The sequence below is a fragment of the Schistocerca americana genome, chromosome 7, assembly GCF_021461395.2.
Source record: "Schistocerca americana isolate TAMUIC-IGC-003095 chromosome 7, iqSchAmer2.1, whole genome shotgun sequence".
In the NCBI taxonomy this organism is placed as follows: Eukaryota; Metazoa; Arthropoda; class Insecta; order Orthoptera; family Acrididae; genus Schistocerca; species Schistocerca americana.
This window is the reverse complement of record NC_060125.1, coordinates 391,294,941-391,307,695: the sequence shown is the minus strand read 5'-3', so window position 1 is coordinate 391,307,695 and position 12,755 is coordinate 391,294,941.

Sequence of the window (12,755 nt, the reverse complement as noted above, 5' to 3'; positions counted from 1 at the left end):
GGGGTAAACTACAGGGAGCGAAAGGCTATTTACAATTTGTACAGAAACAAGATGGCAGTTATAAGAGTCGAGGGGCATGAAAGGGAAGCAGTGGTTGGGAAGGGAGTGAGACAGGGTTGTAGCCTATCCCCAATGTTATTCAATCTGCATATTGAGCAAGCAATAAAGGAAACAAAAGAAAAATTTGGAGTAGGAATTAAAATCCATGGAGAAGAAATAAGAACTTTGAGGTTCGCCGATGACGTAATTCTGTCAGAGACAGCAAAGGACTTGGAAGAGCAGTTGAACGAAATGGATAGTGTCTTGAAGGGAGGATATAAGATGAACACCAACAAAAGCAAAACGAGGATAATGGAATGTAGTCGAATTAAGTCGGGTGATGCTGAGGGAATTAGATTAGGAAACGAGACACTTAAAGTAGTAAAGAAGTTTTGCTATTTGAGGAGAAAAATAACTGATGATGGTAGAAGTAGAGAGGATATAAAATGTAGATGGCAATGGCAAAGAAGGCGTTTCTGAAGAAGAGAAATTTGTTAACATCGAGTATAGAGTTAAGTGTCAGGAAGTCGTTTCTGAAAGTATTTGTATGGAGTGTAGCCATGTATGGAAGTGAAACATGGTCGATAAATATTTTGGACAAGAAGAGAATAGAAGCTTTCGAAATGTGGTGCTACAGAAGAATGCTGAAGATTAGAGGGGTAGATCACATAACTAATGAGGAGGTATTGAATAGAATTGGGGAGAAGAGGAGTTTGTGGCACAACTTGACAAGAAGAAGGGACCGGTTGGTAGGACATGTTCTGAGGCATCAAGGGATCACAAATTTAGCATTGGAGGGTAGCGTAGAGGGTAAAAATCGTAGAGGGAGACCAAGAGATGAATACACTAAGCAGATTCAGAAGGATGCAGGTTGCAGTAAGTACTGGGAGACGAAGAAGCTTGCACAGGATAGAGTAGCATGGAGAGCTGCATCAACAACTACAACATCGAGAAACTGATGGGGCCCAATGTTTACAAGCGATAGATGAAACACGATAGATGAAACACATTACAATGCACTTCAACAGTAATGCGTCGAACTTGGCAGGTTGCTGCTAAGTGGTATATGTCAGGCTTTGGATACAATAAAGCTTTTTAAAAGAATCGTAATTTTATTTCTGTTCTTGAACAGTAGCCTAACAATATTGTACGATACGATACCATACGATATTGCAGTGCCCGTGTTATTCTAAATTACAATACAGTGTTCCTTCAGACATGTATGGTTGTGGACACAAGGCTGATGACATTTGGAATTTGAGTCTAGCAAGCGGGAAATTCGTGTTCGAGTCCCGGTCCAGTGCAAGTTTTCATTGTCGTCATTCCATTACACAGCTGATGGTTGTCCATATTCGTAACTGAGAATACATTCCATGTATAACAATATCTTGTCCCTTGACGAGACATATACAAACTCATATTTTTTCACTTTATTTTTAGCATCTCGAACGGTACAACAATTGGAGACATGGCTAGCGAGATAGAGAAGAGGTGCCGATGTAAATCGAATCCGAAGAAAAGACCAGTTGTCTGTTTCTCCAACTAGTATGAATGCGGTATAAAACTTTTCGCCTCAAAAACATAGCACACAAACCATTAAAATGAACTATCCACATCCACATACGGTGTCTTCTGGAGCATAGAAGTACACGATTTGCAGACGGGTGACGCACCCAGTTTCTCCTTCCATCTTAAGACAACACTGTCCCAACAAAGGAATGAAACCATAACAAATCTAGGACAAATTAAGGTCCATTTCATACCTACTTTCAAGGAGAAGGGTAATAACTGGAGTTGTTTTGTTTAATTTTGGCCAATAGAGATGAGATACTCGACAAAATACGCGATGATTCTGGCCGTAGCAACAACTAAACTTGATGACGTGGCTCGACATGGTTACATTCCTGTGGGAACTACTATAGGTTTTGACATCAGACTGCAGCATAAATGACCATAGTGATAATAATTTTGCTTCGTAAGCTAAGCCTGTAGCTTTCTTATTTAATTTTTAGCCTATTATTCAACTTGGGGTTTTCGAACAATACAACCAATAACTTGGTACAAATATTAAAAGAATCTGTATGGATATATCATGATAGAATTAAACCACACAATAAATTAATGTAATTCTACAGCCACAAATCTTGAAATGGTACTAACTGTAGCTAGAACGGAATACAAAAACAGACAGATCGACAGAGTATGGAGAATACACAGGGGGAATAAAAAAGTAGCTATTGCTAACATAGAAGTATTTCTAGAAAAAAACGTTATTGTCCCACTCAAAACTTGAAAGGGGTTTATAAATTTGGATATCTGTATGAAGCAGTAGGATCGGCGCATTTGTGTGGATGAGCACTTTCATTTTATTAAGATTTCGGGACAAAGTTTTCGCTGAGCTACGAAAAAACTGCAGAGAAGCAACAAATGTTGACGTCTCATTGTTCTTTCTTCTTGTGATATTCCCACTGCATATTGCAGTGAAGCAAGCGAAATAATCAAAAGGACTGCTGCCAGACGTTTTACTATTCTTAGAGCTGCACTGCGAAGGAGATTAAAATAACTGTAGGTAATCACCAGACATTTATGAAATCTCAGATGGGATTTTTCAAACCAATATTTTAAGAAAATTGCGAAGAAATTCTTTTAGCTCACATGAGACATTTAGATTCCAGGTTAATGCTGTTAGCTAAGATTGAGTTTCAAATGTCGGTTTACAATTTGGTAGAAAATTTGAAAGTGCCTCACAGATTAAACAGAGAAAAGAAATTAGTAGGTAAAGATTTCTATCAAAATTTTATGACGAAGCACCCAGAATTCTCTTAAAGAAGACCTCAGCTCACAGGTTTAATTCGTTGTTAGATTCAATAGACCACAAATTTAAAGGTTTTTAACCAACAGTTTTTTTACTAGTGTGCATTTTATATATAAACAGATTAATTTGTTTGTGAACAACAAAAACACATTTTTATTTTAAGAACTTTGTTTCGTTTTACTACCCATACTGCTCGAAACTTTTCTTAACATCTCGAACTGTAAGTCTTTGAAAATCTCTTTTTTTACTATCGAGCCTGCAGCACATATTACTGCAGTTGGACATCATTCAAAGAATTGGTAGACAGTATGCTGCTTGATGTTTTTATGTGGTATGTAAGCTTATTGCGGCTTTATTGTCTTCAGAGTACGTGACCTGACGTAGACGGACGTATGTCAACTTTGAGTAAACTATTACTGCTGTCCATAATATTTCTATGTGGTAATGTTTTAAAGTTTTTCGATGATTTGATGTTGCCCGTATAATACTTTTTTTATTATTTTGGCAGTCGTTGAAATTAACATTTGACATCAAGTTGTTTACTACGGACAGCAGTAATAGTTCAGTCAAAGTTGACATATGTCCGTCAAAACCGTCAGGACGCGTACTGATGAAGGCAATAAAGCAGAAATAAGCTTATGCACTAAAACAAAATATCAAGCTCCATACTGTCTACTAATTCTCTAAGAGAATCACTTCTTGCTGTGTGTTGCTTCACTTAGAAATATTTATTTCACCATTTGTACAAAAACAAATGTTCAAGTAAACGTTTTATGCGGTAATATCTTATTTCAAGAAAACAAAAGTTTTATTCAAATTTCGGCTTAAGTGGCACACTTAGTTGCCTGTCCCAAAATACCAACATTCAGCACGAGTAGTCCGAAATAATCCAAATGTCGGAGAACGTGTACCATACTTCCGAGGAGTAATTGAAGGTGTATATAGAAACTTATTTATTGACCGGGAAAAGCATTACTACACCAAGCTCACTCATTTGTGAGTGATGAAATGATCTGTAAACAAAGCAACTGGTACCATGTTTAAACGATGCGAAAGGGAACACTATGGCACCAAGCAACTGAATTCAAAGGGACAGAGCGATAGGTCTTATGGTAAGGGATTTGTTATACTGTCACGTTTCAGTTGGTGCAGGGTATGTTATTACGACAAGTATGCATATGAGAAACAAGTGGATAGAAATGTGTGGTATGTGGCAATGAGTTGAGAGTAGACCTCACTATATGACAAGAGTTTTACAAGGTTTCTATCTTGTTTGCATGGCCGTTAAGGGGTAGTCACCTGTAGTGACTCCGTACACGAGCAAGGCAGACGTGTGCACCTAAATGAGTAGGTGATTAGGAGAGGCCTTACAGAGAAGACCGATAAAATAGTTACGTCTTTTAGCATTTCAGACTAGAGATCAGGAGCATCTCCCACACAGCTGTAAACGAATTCTCATTTAAATATTACAAAATAATAGTAATATCACCGATCAATTACGATCTGTTGCTCCACATCATTACTGCAGCCGGCTATTGCACATTATACTCGATGGGGAGGTTGATCCCGAAAGTCCCTTTTTGTGATTAAGTATGATCTCACAGAACAGTCGACGATGGAGTTCATAAATTTCCCACCCGTGACATCAGGTCTCTTCATGAAGTGAAAATAAACTCCCAGACAAAAAGTGAACACCCGGATCAGGAAAAAAAAAATGAAACTTCAAAGGTTGAGATTGTATGTGATGTTATTTCAGTGATTACAACATAGAGCCAAATTAAAAAAAAACTGCACGGTATGGGACCACTTACCACTAAGATAATGCACCCCTTTGGTCTGGAGAGATACACTGATTCGTTTGGGAATAGTTTCATAAAGCCGTTGAATCTTCTCTTGAGCTGGTCCACAACTGTGTTAACTGGAAATGGGAGAGAGTTGACGTCCGTGCTGGTCCCACATACATTCTGTCTAGGACAGACCGGGGTATCTTACTGCATACAGGAGTAACTCGACACAACGTATAGTTCATAGACGCATGCAGTGTGGATGAGCATTTTCCTGTGTAAAAGAGACACAGCGATACTTTCACATGAATGGCAACACATGAGGACGCAGGATATACTGCCTGCTGTACCGTTAGAGTTCCCTCATTGACTACCAGCCGTGACCTACAGTCGTACACCATGTCTCTCCTCAGAAGTAACACCGCTGTGACTCTCGGAAACACTGGAAGAATGGGACGTCTCCCAGTTCACTCCCATATGCGCCGACGACTGTCATCCAGGTTAGTGCAGAACCGTGATTCAATGGTGAAAACAGTGCGATGCCCTTCACGAGTAGACCATGGCAGCCTTTCACGCCACCACTACCACTCGAAATGTTGACCTTTGTTTTGCGGTGATAATGGCAGACCGCGCATGGGACGGTAATTCCCTAGTTCCGGTGTTCTAGTCTCCAACCAATGGTGTGGGATGACTCACAGTGTAGCAGGAAGTGGATTAATTGGCTGGTTCAAATGGCTCTGAGCACTATGGGACTTAACATCTATGGTCATCAGTCCCCTAGAACTTAGAACTACCTAAACTTAACTAACGTAAGGATATCACACACATCCATGCCCGAGGCAGGATTCGAACCTGCGACCGTAGCGGTCGCGCGGTTCCGGACTGAGCGCCTAGAACCGCGAGACCACCGCGGCCGGCGAAGTGGATTAATTGTTCTCGGATTGCAGGCGGAGATGTGAAGCAGTGCAAATTTGTTTGGTGTACTATGAAACGTCCCCTTAGAAAAATTTATACATGACAGTGCTTAAACTGACACACAATATTTTTAGCGCAACGCAATCTGACTTTCAAAAATCCCTACAAAAGAATGGCCCTGACTAACATTAACCTATACCTTTCACAAATCACTTACCTCACAAAAATCTTCGTTACTCGAACTATTGCAATACAGCAAGCGCCACTACTGCCAGCTAAATACAAGATTCAAACTACGGAAGGCACTAACTACTGATAGGCATAGTTAGCAAACGAAAGATTTTAATAGAGAATAAACAATGTATTTACCTTAATAGTGTTGAAAAATCATAATATAAATAGCAGGTCATGACATCCAGTCTTACAAATTTCAAAACTACGCCACTTCTCTCCCCACATCCACCACTGCTGGCGGCTCACCTCCAACTGCGCAACGTTACGCGCTGTTCGCATCCAGCTGCCGCTGCCCAACACTACAATGGCAGACAACAATGCAAACTAGCCACAGACTGCACACAGCACAGCCAGTGATTTTCATACAGAGCGCTACGTGGCGTTACCAATAAGAAAACAGAAACAACCTACTTACAGTACGTACAGCGATATTTCTTTGTGGTGGACAGAAGTGGTCCACTGGAACCACGACGGCGAATATGCCTGCCCTCACGCTTGCATGTTGTCCAACATCGCGCCACTCTCACATCTGAATGCCCCACGAAACTGGATACAGCAGTTCGCCACTTGGAGACCTATAGTGACGCCCCGTTTCAAACTACCCCAACGTGATGATAACGCTGTCTCACACGCTTACATGACATCTCCATGTACTTTAATGATCTCTCAACGTCTGACGCTGTCCACGCATCTTATAGTCTCCAGGCATGGTAAAACCACTAAGACTAACAACACTAATACTCCCTGGTGGTCGTTCTATTTGTTCCAGAAATTGCAACTCCGATCCTTTACATATTCGGCGATGGGGCTATTTTTATTCACATTTTAAGCTGATTTAATTGGTCACATTAGTACCGATTGTATTCTGAGGTGCAAAATTTTTATTTAACATTTGTGTACACCGACAAGTGCGAGAATTGTCGCACAACCAGCATAACAGCTAATGCAACCAAGTTTTTGACAATAATTATATAATACACAAGAATAGAAAAGGAAATTGAGAATTTGTTGGATGACAATCAGTTTGGCTTCAGGAAAGGTAAAGACACCAGAGAGGCAGTCCTGACGTTGCACTTGATAATGGAAGCAAACAGAAGAAAACACCAGACACTTTCATCGGATATGAGCACTCATAAAAAAAGTTCGAAAATGTAAAATGGTGCAAGATGTTCTAAATTCCGAGAAAAATAGGATTAAGTTATATGGAAAGATGGATAATGTACAATATGTACAAGAATCAAGAGGGCACAATACGACTGGAAGACCAAAAACGAAGTGCTCAAATTACACAGGGTGTAACACAGGGTTGTAGTCCTTCACCCCTGCTGTTCAAGAGTGGGATTAAAAATGAAGGGGAAAGGATATCAATGTTAAGATTCGCTGATGACATTGCTATCCTCAGTGAAAGTGAAGATTTACAAGCTCTGTTGAATGGAATGAAGTCTAATGATTTCACAATATGGATTGCAAGTAAATCGAGGAAAGACGAAGGTAATGAGAGGTAACAGGCATGACAACAGCGGGAAACTTAACATCATAATTGGTGATCACAAAGTAGATGAAGTTAAGGGATTCTGGTACATAGGCAGCAAAATAATCCATGATGGAGGGAGCTAGGAGGACATAAAAAACAGACTAGCACTGGCAGAAAAAATGGTTCAAATGGCTCTGAGCACTATGGGACTTCTGAGGTCATCAGTCCCCTAGAACTTAGAACTACTTAAACCTAACTAACCTAAGTAAATCACATACATCCATGCCCGAGGCAGGATTCGAACCTGCGACCGTAGCGGTCGAGCGGTTCCAGACTGTAGCGCCTAGAACCGCACGTCCACTGCGGCCGGCCGCACTGGCAGAAAGGACATTCCTGACCAAGAGAAGTCTGATAGTATCAAACATAGGTCATAACTTCAGGAAGAAATTTCTGGAAATGTACGTCTGTAGCACAGCATTGGATGGCAGCGAGACAGTGGGAAAACAGAAACGGAAGAGAATAGAAGCATCTGAGATGTGCTTCAGAAGAATGTTAAAAATTAGGTGGACTGATAAGGTAAGGAATGAGGTGGTTTTCGGCAGAATCGGCGAGGAAAGGGGTATATGGAAAACACCATTAAGAAAGGAAAGGATGGTAGGACATCTGTTAAGGAATCACGGCAATAACCTCCATTGTACTAGAGAGAGCTGAAGAGGGTAAAAATTGCAGAAGAAGACAGACACTGGAATACATCCAGCAAATAATTGAGAACGTAGGTTGCATGTGCTAGTCTTAGATAAAGAGATCGGCACAGGAGAGGAATTCGTGGCGGGCCGCATCAGACCAGTCAGAAGACTGATGATTCAAAAGAACGATACATTGATATCCACCAAAGTTTGATTTCTCGAATAAAATTAGAACTCCCATTAGCAGTTTGTCAAATCCACAAATCCGCTGTATATACTTACATTTGTCTTGTAGTTTTGTACAGAGTTGCAGATACATGGCTTCATGATGTCTGAGCTGATTTTAAAATTATGAATAACAAGCAGAAACTTGTGCATAAAGTTTCATTCTTGTTATGAACGTCAAGCAAAAAATAAAATATCTGTTCCACTTCACTTTCGTCGCCATCGATGTTCCCGCCACAGCACTACTCCCGACTGAATATAGACAGTGTCATTTGAAACTATGAATACAGTCCACAACTGTCACTCCCATCAGTATGACAATTATACAGTTTCAAATCTTAGTGAAGATCAATTTTAAGCAAGAGTTAGTGACTCAAAATCTAATTCAGGAGTCCTTAGCAGATTGATAATTCTGTTCACAGGCAGATCATACTTATAATAACTTGAGTGACCCAAGCTGACAAGAGGATGGAATGCCTAAAACATACAAAAACCAAAATCATTACAAAAATGCCAAAATAATAGTAGAATGATGTGGTAAATGTCTGTATCTAATGAATGTATGTTACTAGTAGATTATAAATTTAGGGTCGGATTTTGTCAAGGCAAATTCTGTAGCCTTATGCATGAACCTGATAATAAATATCTAAGAAAAATGCCATTACTGGTAATGTGTACTTGTAACAAATAATTCTCTAGTGCAATAACCTGACAATCTTTAGGAAATGGCCAAACAAAAGAAGAGATTTTCTGCTGCAAGAAAGCCTGACTTACACTGGATTTAAAATATTGAAATATTTTGTTGATTCGATAAACATATGAATAACATGTTAACAGTTTCAACATATATGCAATTATTGTTGAAGGTGATGATGATAACTGCTCTGTTGAAACCTTTAGTAATTTGCGTGACTGTACAGAGTCCGGTAATGAATCAAAGGAAAATATTAAATATAAGGTAGGTATAACATACTTACAACTTGTAATACTCAGATATTTATAAACATACTTAGATTTCATTAACAGAATACCAGACTACAGTATTCATTACAGAAGGAGACATAATCCTAATAGAAAATACATGTCTCCGTAACTCTCTGAAAGGAAGCTGTATGACTTACGTATGGAGAGTTGAGCTGATAATGCACAAGACCGCTCAACATTCAACTTCTTCACATACATATTCAGAACTGTATGTAATTTACGCTTTGACGACCCCAGCTATGTGACTGGCTAGAAATGTCTCCAGGAAGAACTAAATCAGAAATACAGCAAAGGAGCATTTTAAGAGACAAAGAGCTGCATCTTCAGAAAGCTGAACAAGCCCAAACACAAAAGAAAAATGGTATTGATAACGCTGCTGGAAGTGAAACACTTTTCACAACAGTATTTGATAAGTAGCAAAGCCTACCACTTTCCCACATGCATGCCAGTGTCCCGTTTTATTCCAGGCGATTGTGGACGCAAAACCTTGGAGTCCATGACTCTAAAAGAGAATCCCACCTACATTTGTGGTCAGAGGGTACTGCTGGATGTGGATCACAGGGAGTATTATCAAGGTTATATGCATGCCTCAAATATTAGATGGGTCAAAAGAAGCCAAACACTTGATCACTTGGTCATGCTGATGTGGAAGCCAAAATAAAAATGTGACTTTGGTATCCTTCTGGTACTATGCTGTTGATGTATGCAAATTACTTCATGCAGTGGGACATAAATTTCCTATACCTCGGCATACATTCTTATCTTGTGACGTGACTTCGCTGTTATAGAAAACAAGGAAATAAAAATCCCTGTTGTATATACACCAGAAGGTTGGTATAAATTACTAGAAACACGAAAGAAGACACAGCCTTTTCGTGTGAAACAGTCGGCCTAGTAGACTTAGTGTCGGTTGAAAATATAAAGAACTATATAATATTTAGGAAGAAAGACGCTGATAACAGCACTGTGAGACTACAGAAGGCTGCAAGCTTCATCGTTACCCAATGGGTACCAGTAAAATACCGCATTGCATATTCAGGAAAATTGTGCATTGCATATGCACACTAACCAGATATGGAGCAATACAAAGAAGTAAACACTGCAAAGAAAGGTAAGATACCAAGAACATGCCTAAGAGCTCTCCACCAACACCGCCTACTTTATTAAATTTTCGGAAGTAACATTCTGCTGATTATCAAGTTCATGAACCAGGCCACAGCTTTTTATTAATAGTTATAGATGCAATTTTGTCGATTTTTCGATTAATTAATAGTAATTAAAACTCCTCTTGTATACGCATAATGTTACCTATATCGAGGTATTTTGAGCTTCTACTTTGGCTCAGATACCGCAGTTGCTTCTAAATAACAAGTTCAGCAGTCCACTCCTAACCGATGCATGGTATTTGTTCTTGGAAAATACCTAGTACGTCACTAAGAATAAGTGGTAATTTTCACTTTGATGAAATGTTAATAATATTGGAGATAATTTCTAAAGCGGAAACCAAATGCGAAACTATGTAATTTGAGTTTTTTTGTTACGAACTGAACTAAACTGAACTGGTTTCGTATTCTTTAACTTTCGTGTATGTCTGTGTTGTAATCCTGAACAATGCAATTCATGTGGTTACGTAAACGCTATCTAATGAAATGAGTCGCCAAAGTCTATTTAATATTGTATGGCTGTATCTGAATTAATGTTTACCAAAAGAATTAGAAAATTCAAAACAATATGCTAAAGAAACTTAAGAAATTCTGTATTGTGCGATGCACTGAACAGTGCTACAATGCGTGACGTCACAGTATGTGACTTGCAGCTCCAACACACATAGCTAACACAATAAAAGTTCTACATAAAACTCCAAATAGAATATTGAAAGAATTACTGACCAAAATGCTTATGTGAAAATTCCATGTGAATTTACATATGCAAGCTGACTAAATAAAATTTTAAAGATTAAATGACACACATGCGAATGTAACACAACACTATAAGAATTAGACAGTCTGGTAAAGTAAATGAAATCTGAACTAATCTTTGCTTAACTGAATCTGATAATGATTCTGAAATTCAGTGCTTGATTGTCAGTGCTTTTTCTGTGTCCTAACTACAACTTTAAACTGGTCCTAACAAATTTTCATATCTCACCTTGTCTCAACGGAAACTTGGTACTGTTTGGAAGTGATGAACATCAAAATACAGCGCATCAGCAAACCAGCTAAACAAAAGGCCTTGCACGAGTGCAGTGCAAGGACGTGGAGCTATGCTAAACAGCTTAAGCTTTACTTAGAGTGTCAATGTTCCACCTCAGTGCAATGCAGCGACACACGATTAGTGAATAAAACTCCGTGAGACGGTGGTAAAAACTCGACTTACTAAATTATTGAAAGAGACTAGAGTTCAAAAACTGTATTGCGAAGCTCTGTTTGCTCAAAAATGACGACTATTTTTACAAAAAAATGTACTTCTTATTAAAAAAATAGCACTCTTCTATGAGATTAGTTACTGAAATGGTAAGTGAGTGGTGCATCAACATCTCTGAGTGCAAGCTATATGAGGAGTTTGTTTAATCATGTATGAACAATCAAACTAACTAGCCCGAGACAACAACGAAAAATCCCTCTAAAACTTTTCTTTTCTTAACGTATAATAAAATTACGCACAAAGAAGCAATGCAGCGACAACATTACCCGAATATCTTCACACTTCTCAAATAAATCTTTGCAAAATCATATTGCCAAAATTCAACATCCGCTCCATTTGTATCTCTGTATTCTGCTAGCTGTTTTCAGACCAATCAGTAGCGGAACCAACACGCGACTTCCCTGACTGAACTTCTCAGTGAATGTTATCGGCAATGACAATGTGCAGTGAAATGAGCGCTGATATGAAACTATCTGGCACATTAAAAAAGTGTGCCCGACAGAGACTCGAACTCAGGACCTTTATCTTTCGCGGGAAGGTGCAAGGTCACGAGTTAGAGTATCGGTCTGGCACTCAGTTTTAATCTGTCAGAAAGTTTCATAGATCACGTTGCTTGCACTTAAAACTTCTGTGGAGTAACATATCGACTATTGAACACTTCTGTTTGAATTGTGTCCAGAGTACAGACATGAAGTATGACACATCGAATAAAAATAGAGCTCACATCACTTTCAATGAATATCAAAAAATAAACTGGTAACCTTACAAATGTAAAAAGAGACGGATATTATATTAATTTTGTGATATAGCCAGAAGTGCCTTTTATGCTACATCACAACCAACTTTTACTGCTAGAAAATTTAGTGTATGATGAATAAAGAGTCTTTGGTCTGCAGCAGTGGATTAGATGTAGATTGACGAAAAAGTGGAGTTCGGAATGGAACTATATGACAACGCATCCATATTTTTTCACACAAAACGCTTAAAACTAGTGTCCAACGTCACGTTTACTAACGATTTCCAGAAAATGATTCAAGAGGTGTGCGAGAAGGGTTTTGTCCTTGTCGCGCATTTGCTTATCTTTGGGAACATGCTGAGTGTGAACTTATCAGTTGTCTCGTTCAGCATTGCGCGTACGTTATGTATGCTTGATAATGGTGCAGTGTTAGTTGCTA